The 26517-nt window shown below is 46.5% G+C and overlaps 1 protein-coding gene across 6 annotated transcripts in view; it reads left to right on the top strand.

Annotated features, from left to right (window-relative positions):
- Positions 1-26517, top strand: part of RALY (RALY heterogeneous nuclear ribonucleoprotein) — a 277650-nt gene that overhangs the window by 66937 nt on the left and 184196 nt on the right. For 4 of the 6 annotated variants that reach the window (XM_073309888.2, XM_073309891.2, XM_073309893.2 and 1 more), the window contains exon 2: positions 19269-19359. The exons of the other annotated variants lie outside the window; for them this stretch is intronic. The gene's annotated coding sequence lies outside the window, so the exon portion shown is untranslated. The remainder of the gene's footprint in view (positions 1-19268; positions 19360-26517) is intronic. 6 annotated transcript variants of the gene reach the window in all.

The following is a 26517-nucleotide window of genomic DNA, read 5'->3' as shown; positions in this document are numbered from 1 at the left end:
CGCTGCTAGATTTGCACGGGCAATAGTATCTGACCTTCCTGTGCAGGCGGCGCTAGCCAAGCTAATAATTTCATATCCAGGTGCTGATCTGAACAGCTGAGGCATTTTGCATTTTTTTAATGTCTGTCTAACTGAGCCGGAATTAATGAAAACTGGACTCACATGACGAGGAGGGTATCGAACGGTAGGGAGTGACGGATCAGTTCCGCGGCACAGTGACAACAGGCGCTGTCATGGGTGCAGACATTGACCTTTATCTAAACAGAACTCTGTGTAACAGTGAAGAATATTTAACAATAATTAATGTCACATCGGCATGGGGAACAAAACGACTGCATCAAGCCAGTGACAATTTCACCGCAAATTACTCAGAGAAATGTCAGCCTCTTCATATCTCCACCTTGCTTTGTGCTGATAGCTCCAGAATTAAAACAAGGGGGGCTTGCGAAAAAGCTGTTAAAAGGATTTAGTGAACAAATAAAATATACATGTATAGTAACAGAATAAGAAGAGCAATGGCAGGCCTGGATGGGAGTTGTTTAAAATCAAGCATTAAATGGAGTTGATAATCGGGTCAAGGGATAAATGCATATAAGCCAATTATCTCCACTGTTACACTTGTGACAGGTGGGTTGGGGATTTTTTTCTCCCTCCACTCTGTGTGGTCTTGGTGTAATAAACTTTAGCACATAGTCCCTTGCATCACTGCAGAGCTCTCAGGTTTGGTGCTGTACAGATTTTCTAGGTTGCAAGAATCAGTATCCGAACGGGCAGGGAAGCACTTCTTGTGCCACTTATAGAATGGGATCATCTCCCTTCCTTCCAGGCAAATGTTCCAGGGTGTTATGGATATGGGTTCCTGTCTAGGGGAATTAGGAGCCTGTAATAGGGGTCTGGTATGGTACGAATTTGAACAATCCACTACATTGTAGTTGTCACCTGAAAGCATGTTTTCCTGTCTAGAAAAGAGGGCATTAGAAGACTTTGTTTTCCATCAGCCAGAGTATTCAGTGTTTGCCTGGGGCGAATATTTTGAAGTGCTCAGTTCAGGTTCTAATGGGATGTTTGAGTTTATGCTGCAGACTAAATGAGAGTCTGAAGTCCCTAATTTGATTTTAAAAAACAATTATGGTCAGTGTGCATCCTTTCACTGGCACCTCGGTGGAGATTTCATCAGCTCAAATGAAAAACTAGACAATGATTTAACACCTCCCTTGCTGGGCACCTGCTGCCACCAGCTAGTCATATTTCAGTGAATGCCATGGGATGGCAGGGCTCACCTGTCCGGCCCAGCTATTGCAATAGGTGTGTTGTACCTGGGACTTTCAGCAACACAGCTGGTGCGTTGAACGGAGCAGCTGCTGTGCTGCATTTAAGTGGCTGCGAAGATTCCCTGAAACTTGGGGGAGAAAGCAGGGATGTGTTATTAGAATTCAGGGGAAGAAGCATCCCTTCACTCAGAGTATTAATAATATACTTAGCACTTGTGGAGGGCTTTTCACGTACAAAGTGCTTGACGGCATTGGGCCCAATTCTCCAGTTCCTTGCACCTTATGCAGCCACTTACACCGGTGCAAAGGGGGTGTTAAAATGCTACCTTATCAGAGTGGTAGCAGTTACATGGACTTTGCCCTCACATTGCCTGGTGTAATTGACTACACAAGGTGCAAGGCAACAGTCAGTCTTGCCCCTTGATTTCAGTGGGAATGGGGGTGCTCAGCAGCTCTGAAAATCAGGCCACTTCTGTTTCTTTTGGCACCCAGCTTTGAAGACTTTCACCTAAGTCACTTGCTTCAGATCCCTGGGGAGTTAGTGTCAGCAGTGGGATTAGGATCCAGTTCTTCTTGCCATCCCTTGCTCAGCCAGCTAGACAGTAAGCTAAGGATGCAGATTCTACCAGAGTGACTGCCCTTCATCTCAGGAGGGGTTGCTTTTTACAATGGCTGTTTGGAATTAGGTACCAGATGGTATCCTGGCATGGAGGGCACCCTTCTAAGATCTGGAAGGGATCAGTCCGGATAGGTTTTGCAGTGGAACGATATGCTGCAGTTGCTGCATGAAAAAGTCCAAAGCCTGATCTTTAGCACAAACCTTCCCAGCACTGATGCCACGAAGCACGCGGCTGAGATCCTGCAGGAGTTGATATCTCTGGGCTTTGAGGAAGAAACAAAAAGCACGGAAGTGAGTTGTTGAGGAGAACCAACTGAATATGAGAGTCGGGTGGGCAGCTACAAAGAGATAGAAAGTGAAAGACTTATTAAGCAGTGCAGGCACACAGTCTGGTCCAGAAGGGTGCTGAACCTCTTCCATCAGGAGTTAAGGGCACCCAGCTCCTTGAAGAATCAGATTTATATACCTGACTTTTCTGTGCTTTGCTTATAATGAGAAAACCCTGAGGCCAGGCTGTTCTGCCCTAATCTTGTGTGAGAAAGCCAAAGAAGAGCCACTGTGTCCCTTCCCAGCCTCACCTTTCTCCTCCTATATAGTAATTTCACTGTGTGCAATGCTTTGTTCTGCACATACGTTTGTTTAGTTCAACAGCATGGTTACCCCTGTTAGAATGCGGGTCAGTTGCAATTATTTATAAATCCCTGTTGGAGCAATTATTATTTCTCTCCACAAAGGAGAGCCCATTCCAGGTGGATTTTCAGGCTTTAATTTGAGGAGAGCAGCAGGTTCTTTTCATTCTCTGCGCTGAAGCAATTATATAGCATTGCTTGCCCTGAAGGATCCTAACAGGCTTTACAAACCAGGAGCTCAATTTCTCCACAAAGCCAGGGGCAGCATGGAGCTGGATTGCTCCAGCAAGCTCTCCGGGAGGTATTGTCTTCCAACAGTGTCTCCAGCAGCACCCAGCTGCTGCTGCAGAGTGACCTTCCTTCTGTGACCGGTCAGCTCTCCTGGTTGTTTGGAGGTTGGATCATGACCTCACCTCTCCTTGCCCCTTTTGGTTTCCCAAAGCTAATAGCCAGGAGCAGCCCCTGTGCTCAGGGGAGTGTGACTAATTCTGGCCATTCCCTGCTCAAGGCGCACAAGTGGCTTGAATCATAGAATCATAGAATATCAGGGTTGGAAGGGACCCCTGAAGGTCATCTAGTCCAACCCCCTGCTCGAAGCAGGACCAATTCCCAGTTAAATCATCCCAGCCAGGGCTTTGTCAAGCCTGACCTTAAAAACCTCTAAGGAAGGAGATTCTACCACCTCCCTAGGTAACGCATTCCAGTGTTTCACCACCCTCTTAGTGAAAAAGATGATCACGGGTATGGAAAGGCTCCTTGCACCCTCCTCCCCTTTGTGCACTGTCTGGCTTCATGTCTCTCTTTATCTTTATCTTGCCCACCTACAGCCAGATTCCCAGCAGATCTCCACTCCCAGGTGAGTACCTAAATCAGGGCATTGGTAGAGCACTTTTGAAAACGTGGCTCTTATTTAGGCACTCCAGTCCTGTGCACCTCGCTATGCCCATGTGCCCCAGCTGCTGTAGAGGCTGCTCAGAGTCTCTCTGCACTGGGAATATTCCTGGGCATGTCTACACCGCAATCCGAGGGGTGATTGCAGCATGCATAGATACACCTGTGCAAGCTTTGATATAGCTAGCTTGCTAAAAACAGCTGTGGCAGCACAGACTAGTCGCCCGAGTACATACCCAGGGTCTGGGGCAGACCTATACCCTGGCAGCTAGCCTGTGCTGCCGAGGCTTCACCGCACTCGCTATTTTTAGCTAGCTAGCACAGCTTGAAGCTAGCTTGGGTATGTATACACATGCTGCCCCAGTCTCTTCCAGTTGCAATGTGGACAACCCCTAAAACCAGTTAGCAACTGGCTAGAAGAACATTGGCACAAGGGAACAGGAAAAGGTTCAGAGAAGAGCAACAAAGATGATCACGGGTATGGAATGGTTTCCATACAAGAAGAGACTAAAAAAAAGAGTTGTTCATCTTAGAAAAAAAAGATACCTAAGGGAGGATGTGATAGAGATCTATAAAATCATGACTGGTGTGGGGAAAGTGAATAGAGAAGTGTTACTTACCCTTTCACACAATACAAAAACCAGGGTTCACCTGATGAAATTGATAGGCAGCAGATTTAATACAAACAAAAGGAAGTACCTTTCACACAACAGACAACTAACCTGTGGAACTTATTGCCATGGGATGTTGTGAGGTCCAAATATATAACGTGGTGTGACAGGGTCGGGCTAGATGGCTATAGGAGAGTAGTAGAAAGCAGATATATTAGCCCCAGGCTAAGAAGGTCCCTTTTCCCTGAATAAGGTAACAAGGAAGGTTTCAGAACAATCAGGAACCTTCTGGAGACAATTAAGACAGGCTGATTAGAACACCTGCAGCCAATCAAGGAGCTGCTAGAATCAATTAAGGCAGGCTAATCAGGGCACCTGGGTTTTAAAAAGGAGCTCACTTCAGTTTTGGGTGTCTGTGTGAGGAGCTGGGAGCAAGAGGCACTAGGAGCTGAGAGTGAGAATGCGGACTGTTGGAGGACTGAGGTGTACAAGCATTATCAGACACCTGGAGAAAGGTCCTATGGTGAGGATAAAGAAGGTGTTGGGAGGAGGCCATGGGGAAGTAGCCCAGGGAGTTGTAACTGTCGCACAGCTGTTCCAAGAGGCATTCTAGACAGCTGCATTCCACAGGGCCCTGGGCTGGAACCCGGAGTAGAGGGCGGACCCGGGTTCCCCCCAAATCCTCCCAACTCCTGGTCAGACACCGGAGGAGTTGACCTGGACTGTGAATTCAGAAAAATGGCCAAGCTGAGGGCTGCCGTGAAGCTCCAAGGCGAGCAAATCTTCCAATAAGCACAAGACCCACCAACATAGAGCAGGAACTTTGTCACACATGGGTTCAAAGAAGAACTGGATAAGTTCATGAAGGACAGGTCCATCAGTGGCTATTTACCAAGATGGTCAGGGAGGCAACCCATGCTGTAGACGACCCTAAACCTCTGAGTACCAGAAGCCAGGAGTGGAAGACAGGATGAGTCTCTCCATAATTGCCCTGTTCAGTACACTCCCTGTGAAGCTCTGGTACTGGCCACTGCTGGAGACAGGATATTGGGTTAGACGAACCATTGGTCTGACCCAATAAGGCAATTCTTATGTTCCTTGTGATCATTTTGGAGCAGCTGTAGTTGTCTCCCTTGAAAACTAGTTCTTTATGGTTATCTGTTATCTGCTGGTGTCCATAGACTGAGTAGCCTCATTCTGTCTCCTGTCTTTAGTTGAGTTCACAGATGGGCAACAGGGCTGCTCTCCTTCCTTAGCAAAACCATGGTGGCTGTGCTCTTTTCCTGACAGCAGACCAACAAGACCCACCTCCCCATCACTATTGACAATGGCAGCAAAGCCCCTGGGGGTAGAAGAGTGGAGAGGCTGCCATCTCCTACCTGCCCCAAGCTGCAGCTCCGTTGATTCCTTAGCACCATGTTGTAGCCATAAGTGCATTCACAAGAGTCCACTCATGGATCCAGCTTTGCCACGTGTAAGGACAGAATAAATTGGCTCCAAAGGGAACAAGCCTAAGAGGATGGATCTAGACTGTTCTCAGTGGTAGCAGATGACAGATTAAGGAGTAATGGTCTCAAGTTGCAGTGGGGGAGGTTTAGGTTGGACATTAGGAAAACCTTTTTCACTAGGAGGGTGGTGAAGCACTGGAATGTGTTAGCTAGGGAGGTGGTGGAATCTCTCTTTTAAGGTCAGGCTTGACAAAGCCCTGGCTGGGATGTTTAATTGGGGATCGGTCCTGCTTTGAGCAGGGGGTTGGACTAGATGACCTCCTGAGGTCCCTTCCAACCCTGATATTCTATTCTATGATTCTAAGCCTGCATACAGCATAGCTCGGTTCTCCCCTTCCCCCTCAGGCTAAGAAGCAAATATCCATTGTCAGGAAAAGGCAATGAGTTAAAAGAAAAGGGTCTAATCATTAAACTGAGAGTGCTGGGTCATGTGTACCCTTGAGAGGACGGTGGCTGGGAAGTATCAGCACTTGTGTCAAGGTTCCTTCCCCACTCTGAACTCTAGGGTACAGATGTGGGGACCTGCATGAAAGACCCCCCCCTAAGCTTATTCTTACCAGCTTACGTTAAAACTTCCCCAAGGTACAAACTTTTACCTTTTGTCCTTGAACCTTTATGCTGCCACCACCAAAGTGTCTAACAAAAATAACAGGGGGAGAGCCCACTTGGAAACGTCTCCCCCTCAAAATATCCCCCCAAGCACTATACCCCCTTTCCTGGGGAAAGCTTGATAAAAATCCTCACCAATTTGCATAGGTGAACACAGACCCAAACCCTTGGATCTTAAGAACAATGAAAAAACAATCAGGTTCTTAAAAGAAGAATTTTAATTAAAGAAAAAAAAATCACCTCTGTAAAATCAGGAAGGTAAATACCTTACAGGGTAATCAGATTCAAAACATAGAAAATCCCTCTAGGCAAAACCTTCAGTTACAAAAAGACACAAAAACAGGAATATACATTCCATTCAGCACAACTTATTTTATCAGCCATTTAAACAAAACAGAATCTAACGCATATCTAACTAGATTACTTACTCACTCTTTACAGGAGTTCTGACCTGCATTCCTGCTCTGGTCCCGGCAAAAGCATCACACAGACAGAGCCTTTGTTTCTGCCCCCCTCCAACTTTTGAAAGTATCTTGTCTCCTCATTGGTCATTTTGCTCAGGTGCCAGCGAGGTTATCTTAGCTTCTTAACTGTTTACAGGTGAAAGGGTTTTTCCTTTGGCCAGGAGGGATTTAAAGGTGTTTACTCTTCTCTTTATATTCATGACAACTTGTCTGAATGCAGGGGTCATTTCAAGGCCTGGCGGGACCCGAGACTTGCCTCTAAATATACCTGGAGGTGGCAATCGGAATTAAAGGGAGATCATTTTAATTTCTGCCAGATTTGTAGACATCAGGCTCAGTTCTCCATGGCACCTGCCCCTGAGGGGAAGGGAGTGGTGGCTTTTCAATCCTTCTAATTTCCCCCTCCCCCAACACACCCTGATCCTGGGGCTGGTGCAGTTGCTGGTGTCACTTAGAGCATCCTCAGGACTGTTCTAAATTACACTGATGGGTTCCCGCAAGCACAGTGCACACTTGCCCTGTCCTTCCTGCCCATCACAAACCCCTCTGCTGGGAGGCACCATATGGCAGTAGCACAGTGATGGCTACCTGGCAGTTCCCCTGTGCTGGAGGAATTCTCAGCTGCCCAGTATAGAAGCCACCTCTGCACTGCCAGACCTGGCCCATCAAATCCTTGACCTGAGAAGTTAGGTAGCCCCTTTATTTTGGTGTAGATTTTTTTCTTTTTTAGACTCTCTACATTTTGAACTTTTAGTAAATACAACAACAGTCACCGCTGGGAAGAAATAAGGGCCACTTTCCTCAGGGCCTGATTCTGTCCTGCAAACTCTCACGGAGGCTGTCTCAGGCAATGGGAGCTTTGCCTGCCTGAGGAGGGGAGAATCTAGTCCTAATCTTTCATGGTTAGAGCTCAGCCAGTGTTGCAAAGTTCCAGTCCAGATCTGAACTCTCCCAAAGCTACACATAATCCTGCCTCAGTGGGGGAGGATGGGCTAGCTGACCCTTTGAGGGCCCTGCCAGCTCTGTACTTCTGTGCTTAGGGTGGGAGGGCAGAGGAAGACTTTGAATCTGGAGGTTGGCGTTAAGCCCATGGCAGAGACAGAGGATAGCCACAACGTTTGTACCTGGACCTAAGCTGTCTCAGAGATAAGGGGTGTTTGGATCTGGGGTTTTGGTTTATGTGTGTTGTCTATGCAGTTAAGTGCTTCAGGGCAAGGACTGTCTCTTACTATGGCTACGTCTACACTGGGAGGTAGGGGTGTGACTCCCAGCTTGTGTAGACATACTCCTGCTAGCTCTCATCAAGCTAGCATTCTACAAATAGCGATGTAGCCACAGTAGCACAGACAGTGGTAAGCAGCCGCGCAGGCGAGCCACGCCAAGTACCTGCCCATGGTGTTCAGGCGGGTTTGTACTCCGGACGGCCACCCATGCCACTGCTGCCCAGGCCACCATGACTACCCTACTTTTTTTTAGCACGCTAACTCAATGAGAGCTGGTATACATCGATGTGAGCTGGGCACCCCACGCCCAGCTCCAGGTGTAGACTTACCCTATGTGTGTGTTCTGTTCTTCGCACAGTGGGGCCCCCTAGGCTCTACATCGTGGGGACAACTCATGTCCCCGTCGCTGCTCTGGGTTCTCTAAGGAGAGGCATTAGTCATCTAAGTGCACTGATTCTTCCTCATTCTTGAAATCAGCACGTGGGCTGTCTTCTTTCCAAGAAGCAGCCCAGTGCTTCTCAGTGTCAATTCATTGCCTCAGTCTAAAGAGCGGCACAAACAATCTGTGTAATTAACTTAGTCCAAGCCGTTGGGAACAATTCAGAATATTCACAACTCTATGGAAAAGAATCAACCCTTGATGTAATGGGTCAAATTCATCCCTGGTGAAATCCACTGCACTCAATGGTGGTACAGCGAGGCAAATTCTATCTAGATAAATTCTTATATGGGCCCCTATACCCATCAGATCAGTGCTCTTCCTACACATCCATGAATTTATCCACCCAGCACCTCTGTCAAATGCTATTAGCCACATTTTAAAGATATGAGAGTGAGGCACAGAGACACAAGTGTCCAAGGTCACGCAGGGAGTCTCTGACAGAACCAGGCACTGAATCCAGTTCTTGATTTCCTGTCCAGTACCTTAATGTCCTGGCAATTCTTTCCCTCTGCCCTGCTGTACCCTCTCTGTTTTCCTACTGTAGTTAGTTTTGTTGTAGTTTTACTGATGGGAATAGGCAGTGAGTTGAGTCTCAAGTTTGTGTAGAATAGTTTGTGACCTGGCCTGAGGACTTCTTGACAGCAACAGAGTATGTGTAGCCAGAAGATGGAGACATGATAGTGATTTCAAATTAGGATCAGTGGCAAGTTGTTTTTCCTACCTGGAGTGGAGCAGGGAGACCCTGATCCCATCCTGAGTCACGATGTGGTTTAGAGTTTCACGTCTCCATTAAGGAGAATACTTTGGTCTTCCTGCCTCAGGAAAGGGGGACAGCTAATCTTGCTAATAGCCACCTGCAGCTGAGCATAGGACTTGCATGCTGTATGGCTCATGAAGCAAGCCAGCATGGGTGAGTGAGAGACAAGCGGAAGGAAGAGAGAGCTGCCTCCCAGCAAACATAATTCAACAGAACAATGCTTCTGCACTCAGGGAAAAGTCGCTCTGCAAAGTTCAGCTCCACTGATTCCATAAGTAAAAGTGTCTGATACTCTCAGCTACTAAACAGACCTCACCCAAGGATGAACGAACAGACAAGCTCCAATTAAAGCATATGAAGATTCACTGGGGAGAAAATATGACATGAAATGATTGTTGGAGTAAAGGTGAATGAAAATGTTGTGTAGAAAGGAAGAAGCGTATTCTGAGATCTCAAATTAGCATCAGAATATACGGGGGAGCTTCAGAAATGGCAAATGAACACATTTTAAAGCAGATTGAGTAAAACAACAGTGTCCCCTCATCTTACCTACCATGACCTGAGATTCACTTATTCTTGGCATCCATATATATCAAGCATGGGCAAGATTTAAATTCAGGATTTTATTGCTGATACAACTGGCCCCTAAAGCAGCACAGAGAATCAAGCTCCATGCTCCATTTCAAGTTTCCATGGTACATTGCCTCTTGCAGGAGAACTACACAATCATGCAAACAAACCCTTTCGATTCACTTTTGAAATGCACCAGTTTGATTTTTCTTTTAAGTCTAGTGTTTTGGGGATCTCAAAACTTGACTGCTTTTCAATAAAACTGAGCACTTGCATGGCACTTCTTATCCCTAGAGCTCAGTGCACGTTGGAAAGTAACAGCACGCTCATTTTATAGATGAGGAAACAGAGGCACAAAATAGTTGAGGCTCCAATTTTCAGAAGCAGTATTTGATACCAATACCAATGAGCTGTACACACAGTTGCCAACTTTCATGCAGTAAATAAGTATCCCGACTTTCACGATAAGCCACAAATCAAGCTAATCCCATTTCAAAACAAGGCCAGAACAAGCCAATGTGACTAGATCCCCCCAGCATGCAGTCTGGGACTGTGGTGGGCCCGCTGTGCAGGCCTGACTCTCTCCCCACCTTGCCCCGGCTTGCCCCCTGCCCCTGCTTGCCAGGAGCCGATCAAAAAAAAAAAAAGAAGAAGAAGAAGCAACAAGCTACAAGCCAAAAACTAGCCAACAAGCAACTCACAAGCCAATTAAGCCCAAAACAAGCCCAATTTCTATGGGTTTTTGTTGTTGTTGTTTTTTTGGCGGGTTTGGCATGTTTGTGTACAGCATGCAAGTCCTACGCTCAACTGCAGGTGGCTCTTAGCAAGATGTGCCAGCTGTTCCCCTTTCCTGAGGCAGGAAGACCAAAGTATTCTCCATAATGGAGATGTGAAACTCTAAACCACATCATGACTCAGGATGGGATCAGGGACAGGTCAGTCTCCCTGTTCCACTCCAGGTAGGAAAAACACAACTCACCACAATGTCTTCATCTTCTGGCTACACCTACTCTGTTGCTGTCAAGCAGTCCTCAGGCCAGGTCACAAGCTCTTTTACACAAATCTCCAATCAGGCACCCAGAAGTGGGACACCTGAAATGAGTTCCCACTTTTAAAAAGTTTGGCTTAAGTGACTTGCCCAAAAGGAGTCGGGGCAGAGCCAAAAATGGATTCCACATCTCCTGGCTCCCAGTTAATTTCCATTCCCCTTTTAACTAACCTGTATTAACAAAGCAACTGGGAATGAATTGCAGAAACTCCAGCCATAACTCATCTTGCTCTGCCTAGGTATAGTGAGCATATAGTAAATACCCCCATCCATGGAGACCCCATGGAACTTACTCTAGGTGCTATCTAATGAGTGAAGGATGAGTTTCAATTCCCCAGCTTAGCTCTTCGATGTTACCTTGGCAAAACTCTATTGGTCAACATTTCCTTTGCTGCAGTACTTAACAGGGGAGAAATAGGGTAGGCAATGAGTGATGGGTGCTGAAATATTCTCCTGCATTAACAAGTTTTCCCACTGAAAACTATTTGGGCCTTAATACAAGTAGATGATGCCCACACACGTTACAGTTCACTCTGCTGCTGGAAGTGCTAAGATGAGGCTTTAACCCATGCACATCCTGACCATTTGTGCCCATTTGATCCACACTGCCTTTTGCAAGCTGAATAAGGAAGTGGACTCCATTGTCCAAGACAAAATTAATCCTCTCCTTTGGCCACCTAAACTCCGATTGCAGTTTCATTAAGAGGTGGTGCTTTGCTGCTATTCCTGTCCTAAACTGTTATGTAGCATTTTTATAATACGTTAAATAGCTGCCACTTTCCATTTCACCCCAGAGGTGAGTAAAGTGATACCTAGAGAAATAAGTGCCCCCAAAATCCCCAGTTCTTGTGACATTACCTGATGTTGCACACTCTAGAACAGCGGTGCCCAAGCTTTTCAGAGTTGTGCCCTATCCGCACCTCCACCTCTCCCCCGAGCTGGGGCCGGGAGCGGGGCCATGGCTTGGGTGGGGGGCGGGGTTGGATAGGATTAAGGGGGCTGAGGCTGTTGCCGCAGGTGGAAGCAGGCCTGGGGCCGAAGCCATGGCTGAAGCTGGGAGTGGGGCAAGGGCTGGGAGTGGAGACAAGGCCCGGAGCAGAGCCACAGCCAGGGCCGCAGTTGGATGTGGGGCCACAGCTGAGGGATAACTCAGTGGTTTGAGCATTGGCCTGCTAAACCCAGGGTTGTGAGTTCAATCCTTAAGGGGGCCATTTAGGGATCTGGGGCAAAAATTGGGAATTGGTCCTGCTTTGAACAGGGGGCTGGACTAGATGATTCCCTGAGGTCCCTTCCAACCCTGAGATTCTATGATTCAAGCCGGGGCTGGGGCTGGAGCAGATTTGGGGGTGGAGCAGGGCTGGGTGGTGCTCCCTCCCTGCCCCCCTTGGGGGCTGGCCCAGGGCCTGCTGCATTCCCCTGAATGTTCCTCCATGACCCGAGGGGAGGGGGTACCCCACAGTTTGGAGACCACTGATCTAGGGTTTAAATACTCATGTAAGCTTCTGAAAACTCCTTTTCTGATTCTCCCCTGAACACATCCCTCGTGTTCCTATTTTAGATCCGTGCAAACTGGGTGCAAAATGCTCTTATTTACGGTTTTTGATATAATTTTGCACTCCTTTTTAAACGATGATACGCAATGTTAAAAGAAACCTCTCTCACATAAATTGCCTTTTCCAGATCTTTCTATTTCCTGCCCCACTTGGAAAACCCTGCAGAATAGCATCTTTACATTTAATTGAGCGGAAGGCAGTTGCAAAATTAACCGTGATCTGAGTTACTAGAAAAAATGCAGCGGTGATGTGGCGCTTCCAAAACATCTTGCTACCATGTGGCAGCCCAATTAGTTTCACTCACTGAGTGGGGCAGGATTCTCCTCCCCCCCCTCCCCCCCCAGCAGTGGAACTTGATGGAGCAATCACAAATTCTGGATTTCCCACTGGAATATACCCCTTTCTCCCATGTTCTAGCCATGTCCACCATCAGATAATTAAGATGTTTATCTGCCGTGCCCTGGATAATTTAACCAGTGCCCAAATTCTTAAAACTTTCTATTCCCATCCCATCGGTCTGTCTGCCCTCCACCACTGTACCATGCGTGCACCTTCCATATAAACTCGACAGCAATACAAAAATCTCTACTGCCCTTCATGGCATCTCTGGCACTTCTTTGCTTTTGCAGTGAAGTCCCCTGATCTTCCATTGTTGCCTCTGGGAAACTGGGTGGTGAGAAATCAGGTGTGATGCATGATAGTGTGTGATGAAAGATGATGTGACAGTGGGGAAGTAGCTGGATCTCTTCATTGTTCATTTTGAGGCTTTTGAGTGTTAGAAATTGTATAAAGGTACAGGGTGTTTTTTAAAAGGCCCCAAGCTGGGATTGAGGAGTTGAGCTGGGTGCTGCCCAAACTTTTTTTCAATACTTGAAAACAAAATGGTTTGTTAGACCCAAAACATTTTAAATTTTTTCTGACTTTTTGGTATGGCCAGCAAAATGAAAACTTAGTTATTCACACCATTCACTCACTTGTAATGCAGGTTCAGGAGACCTGCATGCAATTCAGACTGGAAGTAAGGCATAAATTCTTAACAGTGAGAGTAATTAACCATTGGAACAATTTACCAAGGGTCGCGGTGGATTGTCCATTACAGACGATTTTTAAATCAAGATTGGTTGTTTTTCTAAAAGCTCTCCTCTGGGAATTATTTTGGGGAAGTTCTCTGGCTGGTGTTACACAGAGAGTCAGACTAGATGACCACAATAGTCACTTCTGGCCTTGGAATCCATGAATTCCTGGCTGTGCCACAGACTTCCTGTGTGACCCTGAGCAAGTCACCTAAGCACCTAACTGAGGGTTTTGAAGAGTTCAGCATCTGATGTGCCTAAACGAGAGCTGAGTTCTTGAAAATTTGGCCTCAAATTGGGTGCTGAGCATTTGGAAAATTCTAGCCTTAAATAACTAATGGCAATAGTTCTTTGTCCTTTTTTGCTGAAGGATCTCAAAGCACTTTGCAGATATTAATTAATTAAGCCTCACAGTTCTCCTGTGATGGGTGAGTATTGCCACTGTGTGAAATTTTCAAAAGCCCCTAGTGATTTAGGGGCACAAGTCCCATTGAAAATCAATTGGCTCTGTGCTCTTGGACTCTTTTGAAAATCCTGCAAACTGTTATTAACCCCCTTTCACAGGTGGCAAAGCTAAGACAGACAGTACCTAAATGACATGCCCAAGGTCCCACAGCAAATCTGTGGCAGAGCTAAGTATAGAACTCCGAACCTTTGTCTCTGAGGGCTGGGCGTTAAACACTGGGCCTTGCTTGCCGTCTGCAGGAATTCTATCCAGAGCTTTTCACATTCCCTTGTATCTCTGACATAGTGTCCATCCCCAGACATCACCCGTTTGCTTTCCACTTTCCATTGACAAGTACATGGGCCCCTAAGACACCCCTCTATCAACTTCTCTCTGACACAGCACTGCATGTTACAGCCCTTTGTTTACCATTACTCAGCTGCCTTAACCGCAGACGTTGCCCCAGGGATATTGGTCTGTGATGGAGCTTCCTTTCAAAATCTAAGCAGATGATAAGGAGGACTTGTGGCAACTTAGAGACTAACAAATTTATTTGAGCATAAGCTTTCGTGAGCTACAGCTCACTTCATCGGATGCATTCAGTGGAAAATACAGTGGGGAGATTTATATACACAGAGAACATGAAACAATGGGTGTTACCATACACACTGTAACCAGAGTGATCAGGTAAGGCGAGCTATTATCGGCAGGAGAGTGGGGGAGAAATACCTTTTGTAGTGATATCCTTGCAACAAAGCCCGTTGCCAACTGTGTCCACATATCTATTCAGAGGACACCATCATAGGGCCTAATCACATCAGCCACACCATATATCTATTCAAGGGACACCATCATAGCATGTAACCACATCAGCCACACCATCAAGGGCTCGTTCACCTGCACATCTACCAATGTGATATATGCCATCATGTGCCAGCAATGCCCCTCTGCCATGTACATTGGCCAGACTGGACAGTCTCTACATAAAAGAATAAATGGACACAAATCAGACGTCAAGAATTATAACATTCAAAAACCAGTTGGAGAACACTTCAATTCCTTTGGTCACTCGATTACAGACCTAAAAGTTGCAATTCTTCAACAGAAAAACTTGAAAAACAGACTCCAGCGAGAGACTACTGAATTGGAATTAATTTGCAAACTGGATACAATTAACTTAGGCTTGAATAAAGGCTGGGAGTGGATGGGTCATTACACAAAGTAAAACTATTTCTCCATGTTTATCCCCCCACACACACACACGCACACTGTTCCTTAAACATTCTTGTCAACTGCTGGAAATGGCCCACCTTGATTATCACTACAAAAGGTTTCCCCACCCACACTGTCCTGCTGATAATAGCTCACCTTACCTGATCACTCTGATTACAGTGTGTATGGTAACACCCATTGTTTCATGTTCTCTGTGTATATAAATCTCCCCACTGTATTTTCCACTGAATGCATCTGATGAAGTGAGCTGTAGCTCACGAAAGCTTATGCTCAAATAAATTTGTTAGTCTCTAAGGTGCCACAAGTCCTCCTTTTCTTTTTGCGGATACAGACTAACACAGCTGCTACTCTGAAACCAAGCAGATGATGTCAGCTTTGTCTCATGTTTCTTTTTAAAGACCTCCAGCAGGTTAGAGAGGCCTCACTGGAGCCCAGCTGGGGTGACCCCGTCAGGTTATACCAGTCCAAGTGTTCAGCTATTCATTTTTTAATCCGACTCTTCAGGACTTAACAAACCTGGGTTGGAGCCAGCTTCAGCCAGCATGGCACAGGCCAAGGGAACCCTGATGGTGGGACACCCATTCTGTGGGGGTCTCTGGTCATTCAAGGACCCACCACCACCACCTGCACTCCTCTGAGGGTTGGGCAGCTCTCCAGTGTGTACCCAAAAGTGACTGAGGAGAGGGAATGGGCAGGGTACCAGGGGAATAGCCTGACTCAGCACATCCAGCAGGGAATCTCTGTCACTGTTTAAAGATAGCTGAATTCCCAGGGGAGAGTGACCATGCATCAGGGGCAACTGCCTCCTTGAGTGCAGTGACCCCAAGTGGGACAGAAACCAGTGAATTAAGCCTTCTATCAGTTCCCTCCATGGTGAGGTGAGGCTGGCCAGTCTCTGATCCCCTCAGTACTGAGGTGGTGCTCCCCCGTCAGTCATTCTCCTGCCTTCTCCCTTGGCTTCTTTTTCAAACTGAGGCACCATATTAGTGAGTCTCCAGCCTTGAGGACGAGTTGCTGTTTTTAAAGATCTATGATATATCTTAGTCAGTATCTCTGCTATTTCATCCTTCATTCCCTTCCCAAACCTCCCCTGAACGCCATCTGGTCCCGGTGATTTACTGCCCTTCAGTGCACTTTGGTTTTTTGTTGGCGAATTTATATTTAATTTTTATATCCGTTATCATTCAGGGAGGAAAGGGAAATGCTTTGGGGGCCCAGAGCAAGAATAAAATTGAACATTTTAGTGCATTTCCTTTGTCTGAGAGATTTTGTTTGGTTTTATCTGTACCTTGGCAGGGTTTGTTTTCCCCCTCCAATTTCGAGCATCATTCAGAATAGGCTGCAGTGATTCCAGCAAACTCCCAGGACAGTAAACTACACTCTGATTAACTCCAGGACTGTAAGAACTAGCATCTGCCACTCTCACTACTGGAGTGTATAGTCCTGTTGGTTCTATTGGGACCCCTCTTCACTGAGGTACTGCTCCATGAAAGGGCAGGAGAATCTGGTCCTTAATGCAGCTATTTGCATGTGAAGTTGGGGATTATATACAATAGAGGCAGGTTTTTCTTCTCAGGTCTTCTCTCAGGCTTGATCATGGTGATTGCCTCCTATGTCATCTTGTATTTTATAGGTGTGCTTGTGAGGTAAATTGAATTTGGTTGCAGCATGAATGATGCTTTGCACCTTCCATCCAAGGATCCCAGCCCATTTTACAAACCTTATCTGAGTCTAACTCCATAGTGCAGGAGGCACAAAGAGGTGCAGCCAAAGTCATCTACTAAGTCAGTGGTAGAACCAGGGAAGGAACTCACATCTCCAGAGGCCCCTTTCTGTGGCTTCAACACCCAGCTGTCCCTCTTCCATCACATGTTTTCACATTCACACATGCTCCTTTTGGACTTTTCCCTATTTGTGAGGGGAGAATTTCAAAGGATTGGAAGTTTGCCTCAGATTAGGAGGTCCCATGGGTTTGCTTGCTTAATTTTCTGATCTAGGGAGGAAGGATGAAGTGGTTCAGCTCTTCATCCAAAATACCAATAGAACCTGCCTCTCATCCCTCCCCTTCCTCAACCTAATCCCGTAATTCTCTGCACTTCTGGGTTCTACCCTGGAGTGGAAGCAGGAAATGCCCCAACCTTCCTGTGAAAGCCTGTTCTCATGACATTTCTACCCTGCTGTTGCAGAGCTCAGGGGTTTAGATAATCATGCAAGCTTCTGAGAGGTCTTGCCAACCCATGGAAAGGTCCAGCTAATATGAATGATGGGCTTAACCCAGCTGACGTTGACAACAGCATGGCCACTGACTTCAAAGAGAGCAATATTGGACCCTATGGGTACCTGCAAATTCATAAAGCACTTCACTGTGTCCTTTAGGATGGAAGAAAGTGCTGCTATATGGAAAAATTACCTGATCTATAGCCTCAATCAATGTGGAGGCTCCATCACATACAGCTCTGAACCACTGGGCAGCTGAAGATTATTTTCTTTAGTTTGCAGTGGGATTCTAGCTCATTAAATAGGTGCAAACTCTTTATCGGTGAAAGCCCAGCAGGTTGTTACCCTGTCTCCCTTTAACATCAGCAATTTGGACCTTCTGCAGTTTGGCTGCACGTCAGAGTCTGGATGGAGTCTCTAATTAGCAAGGAGCAAGGCAGGTTTCTCATCTGGCAAACCAGACTAATGAACTGACCTTCCACTTTAACATTTGTCATCATTGACAGGGCCCTGTCCACACCTGCTGGTTTTCCATCAGGCAGTTTGGCTACCTGGATATCTTATAAACAATGTGAACAATTTTATCTGGAGTTGAATGAAAAAGTTAGTAGCCGGGGACGGTTATTTGGGGAATCTTTACGCATTTGGGGATTATGGGAAGAGAGCACTGGTGCTGATTTAATCCCTGCATTTGTACCTCTTCACTTCGCTAATCCCAGACAAAGCAGATCTGATGGGTGGGGACAAGAGAACTAATTCGATATTTTTATATAGTGAGTGAGGCACTGGACTGAGAGTCAGGAGAACTGGATTCGGTTCTTGGCTCAGCCACTGATCTGCTGTGTGACCTTAGACAAGACACTCAGTCTCTCTGTTTCCCCTCTCACCCTTTGTGTGCCTTGTCTATTTAGACTGCAGCTCCCTGAGGCAAGGGCTGTATCTTCCTACGTATTAACGCCGCACATAGCCCAGTGGGGCCCCGATCTCGGTCGCGGCCTGTATGCGCTCCCGGAACACAAATACCTAAGCTCCTCACTTGGATGCACCTCAGAAAGGGCTTGCTTTGAGTTTGGTTCTGTGAGGGTGAGATTTTGGTGCCGGGGTGGGTCTCGCTTTTTAGAAACCGTTTTGCCCATCTCTGTCATAAAAAAAAAAACATTATCTGCTCTGCTTGAGCACAAGGGAAACTTGCGCAAGAGGAACGCAATGTGTGAGGGCAATGGGGAAGTAGCTGCCATGCTCTGTAGCTCTGAGGGTGTCCCTCCAGAGCAAGTTGTGGGCCTGTGATTTCCTGCAGGTGCAGCTATTGGCTGTAGAATTCTTCACCTGATGTCTCCAGTAAGAACTCCCCAGTCTAGGTATTTCTTCTCATGCCTCCAAAGGGGAGAATCAGTTGCATCATGGGAGATGCAGTCCAGCAGAGAGCCCAACCCACAGGACAGAATGGGGGCACAAGGCACCTGAACTAAAACTCCCATCAAGCACCCAGCAGCTCAGGCAGACACAGATTAATATTGCAGTGACCTGAAGCAAAATGCTTCAATTCAATTCAGCCACCCAAATTTCTGTGATTTGGGTCAACCTTACACAAAATTTTAATTTTGATTTCTCACCAGGAAAATCGATAATTTCAGCAAAATTTTACTGTGGGAAAAACTTCAATTTTAGCAGAAAGCACTTTTCCCTGTGGGGAAAAAAAAGTTTTGGTGGAAAATTCCTGCCCGACTCCAGTAATCAGTTAACATGACCTCTACACATGAATTCACTTAAAATGGTGTGTTCAGTGGTATTTCCCCACAACAAGGCACTCTCACTCAACTACCCACCGTGTTCTCACTGTGTGTATAATCCATGCGAACACAATGTAGCTGTATGTCCTCCCTGGTAAGAGCTAGTCCTTTAGACTACGAAGCTCATGCTTTGGGATCCAAAAATCCTGGATCACTGCAGGCGACACAACCAGCAGCAGGCATTGTTAAATGCATTTAATTCAACTGCAGTATATGCCGGCCCTGTCTGCTGTCCCTTGTCTGCTGAGGATTACAAAGTGTTGGATTATCCTCTTACCACAACAGGCAACAATTTGTGTTTCCTGATTCTTGTAGGTCGGAGCCGAGTCCATAAAGGGATACCTTGCCTGCTCCCGGACTGGTGACAGGAAGGATTAACCTACACAGACGCCAGACACCATTCCCGGTGAGCAACCGATCATATCTTCTGTTATACTTCAGAATCAAACGAGTGTTATCTGAGAATGTTTGCATTCTCCTGCTGACATTGTGCTGGGGAAACTGGAGGGGCCAAATGGTGGTACTCAAGGGGGGATTTAACCAGGTTTCTAGATCTGTGGTAACAACTGGTTGCCTTGATGTAAGCATCCCCGAGACCTCTGGTTACTCTAGGGCTAGAGTGTGGTTCTGACCGGCATGGTGCCCAGGGACTAGGCACAATGGAAATACTGGCGCTCAGGGGGAGCCAGAACACTGAAGGGCTAGTGCCGTTGCCCAAGAGGATGACAGGGATAGATCAAAGCCTTGCTCTGGTGTCTCTGCACTGTCCAGCAGAGCAAACTCTGCGTCCTTTCAAACAGTGGTAGAAGGGCTGCACTCCCTCTGTGTTTCCTGGAGCTCTGGTGGGGCCATGCCAGGCTGAGACACTGCCTCTGGCTCCCCGTGCTCCCACTGGAGCAAGGCAGCTCCACCATCCCTCAAATTTTAAAGGAGCCCTTAGCATTTAGGGCAATAAATAATTCAGCAATAAGGACCATCAGGAAGGGCATTTCCAGGATGTTAATGACTGACGCAAAACCAGTGATTAAGGGTATTCCTTCAGTGCAGACTTAGCTCAGGTGATGGGCACCTGGGCCACCCTAACCCGGGTGTGAGCTGCCACACTGCAACAACCTGCCACTCTGCAATGCCCTACCACAGTTATTCTGTCCTCACTGGCGCTGTGCTCACCCATGGGCGACACTAGGATTTCTGGGGGCAACCCCCAGGGTTCTTTGTGCTGCAGTAAACTGAGCTGCTCTAGTGAATGGTGGGAGACTCTGTCCGTCCTTCTGGTCACGCAGGGGGAATTGTGGGAAGGCAGTGGAGGGTTATCAGCACTCGAGTGATGTAGCCTGCATGCTCTCCCCCACTGCAGAGTGAGTGGGTTACCAGCCTGAGTGAAAGCAACACCTGAGCTCTAGCCTGCACACCCAGCTGGGCAAGGCTAGGTTGGAAGCACCGTCACAGGGGGGTAAGAGGGTTTTGTGTGTGGATGGCAGGAGGGTTTGGAGCAACACCTGGGTAGAAGCCCAGGAAATGCTGATCCTGGGGTCATTGTCACTATGGGAACTGGAGGGCAAACTCCTGAATGCTCCCTCAGGGTTTTTTAGACCTTACTACTCAGACAAAGCTGCCCGTGAGGGTCTTTCATTGGGTAAACTCTCATTGTCTTTGTTGGGAGTTTTGTGTCTGTAAAAACTTGGAAAGAACTCCAGGGTTTGATCCATTCAGAGATTTGCTTGAATAGGGACTGAATGAAGACTTCAGGATCTACTCCAAAGCAACTATATTTGTGTATGCTGAGTACATGGCACTGCATGTTAACATGGCTGCGGTGTTATATTTGTAGCAGTGGCCTTTTCCCTTATTGCATGGTTGGGGTTTATGATCGTGATGAAAGGACCTCAAAATCTTCACATGTTCAGTTCAGATAAGCCCCCGAAAGTTCAGCTGCATCTCTGGGAGTCTTGAATCTTCTAAACATGGGAACAGTGAAATTCTGGTACCACTGGCTTCTGTTTGAGATGGCCATAGAACAAAAGAAACTTTTTTGTCTTGGAATACCAAGGTTCTCACACTCCTGACCCCATGCAGAAATACAGAGGTCCACGAAACTGAAAACGAACCAAGGAACAAAAAGTCATCCAAACTTTTGCAAACCTGAAATGCGGATCAGAGAATTGAGTCTGAGGGGGAAGGTTTAGAACTGTTCTTATTTTAGCTGAATCAGTTTCTGCTTCCAGGTTAATAGAAACTCCCTTTTCCCCATACTATTAATGAAAAAGTCTTGACACAAAATAGAACTGAAAAGTTCCATTATATAGGCAGAGTAAACAAATGGCGTAAAAGAAGACCCTATTCTTCATGGATAAGGGAAATACTGTGGTGTAATTAGGCTTCAGTATGAAAATTTAAATGAGAGGATTCAGCAGCCTGGAAGGAAAGGGTAAGAATCTTTTTGTAAATATCACTACCAGCAGTTATTTAAGTTCAGTGTGACCATGTGTGCAATGAACACCCTAGTGCCTTATGGAGCTTCATTTTTCTTCACAGTATCTACTGTGTCCGGCCACTGTTCTTCTGTGCCCTGACACTGCTGAGCTTCGTAACTGAGAAGAATGGCTTTTGTCATTCTTGAGCGATGTCAGCACAAAAATCTCAGGACCTGAATGCAGCAGATCTTTGAACCGCAGAGCCCTTACCGTCCGTCGGCCTGCTGAGTTCCTGAACTCTGCGGGAAGGGGGCAGCTCTCCTGCTGCAGAGGCTGGTGTCTCTTTCATTTCTCACTCCCCAAATAGAATTCAGAGGTAGTGAAACAAGAGTTCACTCTAGACAGGCTCACGACAATGCCGTTATTCTGGCAATCTGGGAAGAGCAATGAAAATGCTCATTATTTGGAGTGTCCAGAAAGTGTTGTGAAACTACCCGCTATTCTGGCGAGTCAGAGAAGGGGCCAGAATCCCTGTTGTTCTGGCCATCAGCACTGGCTGTGAAAACGTCCATTAGCTGGTTGTGTGGATTGGAATAGTTCTCATACTGCCAGTGTTGAAGTTTCCCCGGTGAGAGTGGATGGATGAAACTCGGTCTCCCCTCTCGGAAACCAACAGTGTCTGTGAGCTCCACCACGGGGTCTAGCTGCAAATTAATCCAGACTCTAATCACTTGTTCAGGTCAGTTATTAGCCAGGGCTGTCCCTGTCCTTTCAGGATTAGTACAAAGCACTCCATAGTACTATAAGCTGTGGCCCGCCGGTGACCTTCTTAGCCCCCGAGTGGGCGAGGGAAAGAAGGGGTGTAACGTGTTTCCGTATTTGGAAACGACAAGGTGTGTGTGTGGCGGGGGGAAATGGCAAGTATCAACATTTTGAATGTATGTAGCAGACTCTGCCTGCAGTTGGCAATGAGATATTTCGGTTACTGATTATAGTAAGACTTGTGGCTGAGGTTGTGTGATTTCAACATAAGAGTTAATGGAGTTGTGTGATGGAGTCAAGAAAAGCTTAACTGTACGGACGAATTATTCTTCTGGGCCTATGAGATCTTTGTCAAGGAAAGGAATGTGCAGTAGGATAACAGATATATTTGGAGTGACTACAAAGCTGTAATTCACTCCCAGGGCTCCACTGATGTCATAAACCACGAGAACACGACTTCAGCACTTTAGGAATGGAAGCACTGAGCAAAGCCTTGAGAGTGAATTTAGCCTAATATCGACTCCTCGGCTATCAGTTGCTATTTAAAAGGCTCACTTTGCAACTTTAACTTTTCAACATGAGATAGGCAAGTGCTTTGTACTTTGGCCTGTTGGCAGCTGGCGGGTACTCTCCATCTACCCAGTTCTCTGTTTCACTCTACATGATTATAATCAGCTGATATGATATCACAGTGTGATGCTGGATTACTGTACGGTTTTGGGTGCGTCTGATGGGGAAGTTGGGGAGTGTGTTTCAATCTGTCCCCATTTAATTTTTATCAATCCACATTGTGACATCACTTCCAGAAGCCAGGCTAACGAGGGAGGAGCTGTGCTTCCCACATGCAGCTAATGACAACTGTTATTGTTGTTAGACCAGGAGGTTAGGATCCCAATGTGCTGTTACTGTCTCTGCCACTGTTTCCCTTTGTGACCTTGGGGAAATCACTCAATCTCTTTGTGCCCTTCTGACTGTAAACTGGGGGTATTAATAATACAGTCTTCAGGTTCTTGTGGTGCCGTACCATGCTTTAGAAAGCACAATGGAAAAATAAACAAAAACCAACAAATAATCAAAATCACCCTCAGAAAATTCAAAATAAATCAAACAAATTATGTGGTTCTGTTCAGGACGAAAGGGCACAAACAGGATAAAGGTCTGCCGAGTCCAATGGTATATTCTGCAATGTCTACAGCACATAATAATAATAATAATAATTAATGTATATTATGGTAACACCCAAACATTCCAACTAAAATGGGGTTGCCCTTGTATTGACTGCCGCACAAACATGGACGAGATAGGCCCTAGGTAGGAGAACTTACAGATACTGATGGAAGAGGGGAAGTGGTTAGGGCCTGAGGCTGGCATGCTGGCGACCTGGGTTCAACTCATCAGGCTTCCTGTCTGGCCTTGGGCAAGTCACTGTGTGCCACAGTTCTGCACCTGCAAAGAGAAGCTCATGATGCTTCTGTACTTGAGGTGATTGGGAGGTTAGATAGGTTAAAATGCTCATGTGTTCTGGTAATGGTGACCATAACAGTACCTTAGCTAGGTGCCTTTTGGCTGAATAATTTGACTAATGTGCTGTTATTTCTCGTTCTGGAATCAAGGTGGAGAGATTTCATTTGTCATAAGATCATGATTAATGTTTAGAAATAGCCCTAGCCCTGAAATATTTCAGACTAATCTTCTTTTGCCCTGCCTTCTCTCAAAATTTATATTATCCAAGTTCAGGTTCCCCAGACACTTTCAAAAAACATAATTCTAAGCATATATAATTCTGTCTGCTAGGAGGGCATGGGGAATATGAACTTGTATAACACATATTATGAGAGAAGACAGGGAAGCAGATGATTAGTTGGAAACATTTAAGTTTCAGGGCTTCCTTAACACCTAATTCGCTATCTGATTTTATATAAAATATACCGTGGAGAGCTGGATTTTCAAAATGCTCACTATTGACTTCAGTGGGAGCAGAGTTAGTCCAGTCCTGAGTGTTTTTGGAGATCCCACTGTGTACCTGTGAAGGTCAGTGTTCGTCACATTTCCTATTTCATCCCACTGAAGACCAACTTCTGGTCTTAGAATTGTTGTCATTGTTCCCTAGGGTTGGAGGCCAAAGTCCTTTGCAGAAAAAACAAAGGATTTGGATTTTGTTTGGGGGGGTCTTAGGCTTTCTACTGTCCCAAGGTAAGGTGCCATTGCCTGAGCACGCTGATAAGGCTGGTGAAAACAGAACAACATATTTCTGTATTTCCTTTAGCTCTTTGGGGCGGGGGGGGGGGGGGGGGGGGGCGGGTAAGGAAGTAATAATCCAGTTAGTGGCAGAACTTTGCATTGAATTGCTCTTGGTAGTTTTAACCAGGGCTGAGTAGATAACTACCCATTAGTAGATAACAACTAATTCCTCTTACTATCCCATACCCTTATCTGAGTGACACCATGAAGGAGGAGAATGGGATCAATCCTAAAAATATGGCACCACCATTTAGGGGCGGATTGTGACTCGTATCACTCATCTGCAGAAGGGTGTAATCATCCTTGATATGCCCTTACGGAATCTACCCAGTTTGGGGGTCTGGGTGTGCAGGGTTCCTCTCCTGCACACTCCCTCCCCAGAGCAGGTGGGTGGGGTGCAATAGGGGACGGGTGGAGTCTTGATTTTTGCGATGTCCGGTGATCACTCAGGCCCAGATAGACAGAAGTCAGGAGCAGGGCTGCCGGTGGGGGCAGTTTGCCTTGGACCACCCGTTTGAGAGGGCCCCAGCCGGAGGAGTTCTGTGACTCAGCACACCAGGTTGTGACGTTTGGGCCCAGCCAAGTAGCACAGGAGCCAAGCCACCATTGTGAGATGAGTCCATAGTGGGCTCGCTCTCCAAACCCCCTCTTCTGCAGGGCCTCCCTTCAGCAGTAATATTTTTTGGGGGTGTGGGGAGCGCTCAGTTTCAGATTTTGCCCCGGGTTCCCCAAACCTCTGAGTGGCCCTGGTTAGGAGCCTAAATACTTCTGAGAATCTGAGCCTTGCTGCTTACGGTGCTTCCAAGATCTGCTTTATTCTGCGTTCATTTCCAACCAACTGTGCATAACAAGAAGAGCTTCTGCAGCACCCCGCCCAGGCTCTGCCTGGGACACTCAGCCCTAAAGGCAGAGTCCCCAATACCACCGCTCCACTCCCCCAGCTTGCCACCTGGAACCACTGAGCAGGACAGGGTGCATTGTGATTTAATATTGGTACAGTCCAGCAGTAAATTACTATCCTCGCTGGGAGTGGGGAGGGAGAAGGATGGAAGTTGTATCTCAAGGAGCGTATCAGAGGCCCAGTGACTCCAGGGGCCGCACAGCATCCACAGAACTCCTTGCTCAGGACTGTGCTAAAAGTCAGGAATGAGGCCCCCTTTCATTTTATTTATTCAGATTAACTATACGGCCTCATGAAATGCTCCAGGCCGTGATCTTGCACTGTTAGAGTCGATGTGAGCTTTGCCATTGACTTCAAAGAATCTAGCATCAAGCACTAAATGCCCTACAGCAGCATGATGTTCTCTCCTTCCCACTGGAATTCCATTACAACATGGTTTTCAAGTGGGAAGGCACGCACTTGAAATAGTTTGTGTGGATTGACTGTGTGCTGGTTTTCAGCTAGAGGTTGTTGGCACGTCTGAGGACGGCACAGAAATCTGGGTGATCCACGGTGGTCCTGTTACTGGTACCTTTGTGGGGAAATGTTTTGGCTTTAGCAGCAGAATTTGGATCCAGATTTTGAAGACCCCAGTTGATTCACTGTAAGATCAGACAGAGCCATATGAAAAATTCAAGTCCAGATTTCAGCATCTTGGAGTTGGGATTTTGGTTTGAGACTTCTCTGCTGTTGTGATGTTTATTGAAAGTAGGGAGATGACTGGATAGCAAGTGAAAAACAAGGTTGCAGGGCCTGTGGCCCACCACAGCACAGAGGAAATCACTTGCTCACTTACTGCATCAGGGTGAGAGCCTTAAATAGCAGGTGGTATTTGAGCACTGATACCGGCCAAGAACAGATTGAAGGAGGAGGCATGAAGAGGTGCTATGACATTAAATTAACTAATGTTTGTGAAGAGCTTTGGCATTCTCCGATGGAAGGGGTGGTCGCATTGCACAATATCAGTATTTTTTAGTGGAACTGTTTCACCCATTTCTACTAATAGCAACCTTGATAGCATTTCTCTCTTTACTTTGGATTGTTCGTATTCCAATCCACACCCTAATCAAAGGTACTGGGCTGAACTGAGAGGTGATGTGTAAGGCCTTAACTTGGACTCGAATTGACTCTTAGAGGAGTCTCCATTTCAATGTTGGACAGTTACATCCACTGATTAGCATGCTAATTACACTGCCATAAACCTCAG

Source organism: Lepidochelys kempii, chromosome 13 (assembly GCF_965140285.1).
Source record: "Lepidochelys kempii isolate rLepKem1 chromosome 13, rLepKem1.hap1, whole genome shotgun sequence".
Classification (NCBI taxonomy): Eukaryota; Metazoa; Chordata; order Testudines; family Cheloniidae; genus Lepidochelys; species Lepidochelys kempii.
Note: the sequence above shows the minus strand (reverse complement) of the source record. Positions and strands in the feature narration are given on the sequence as shown.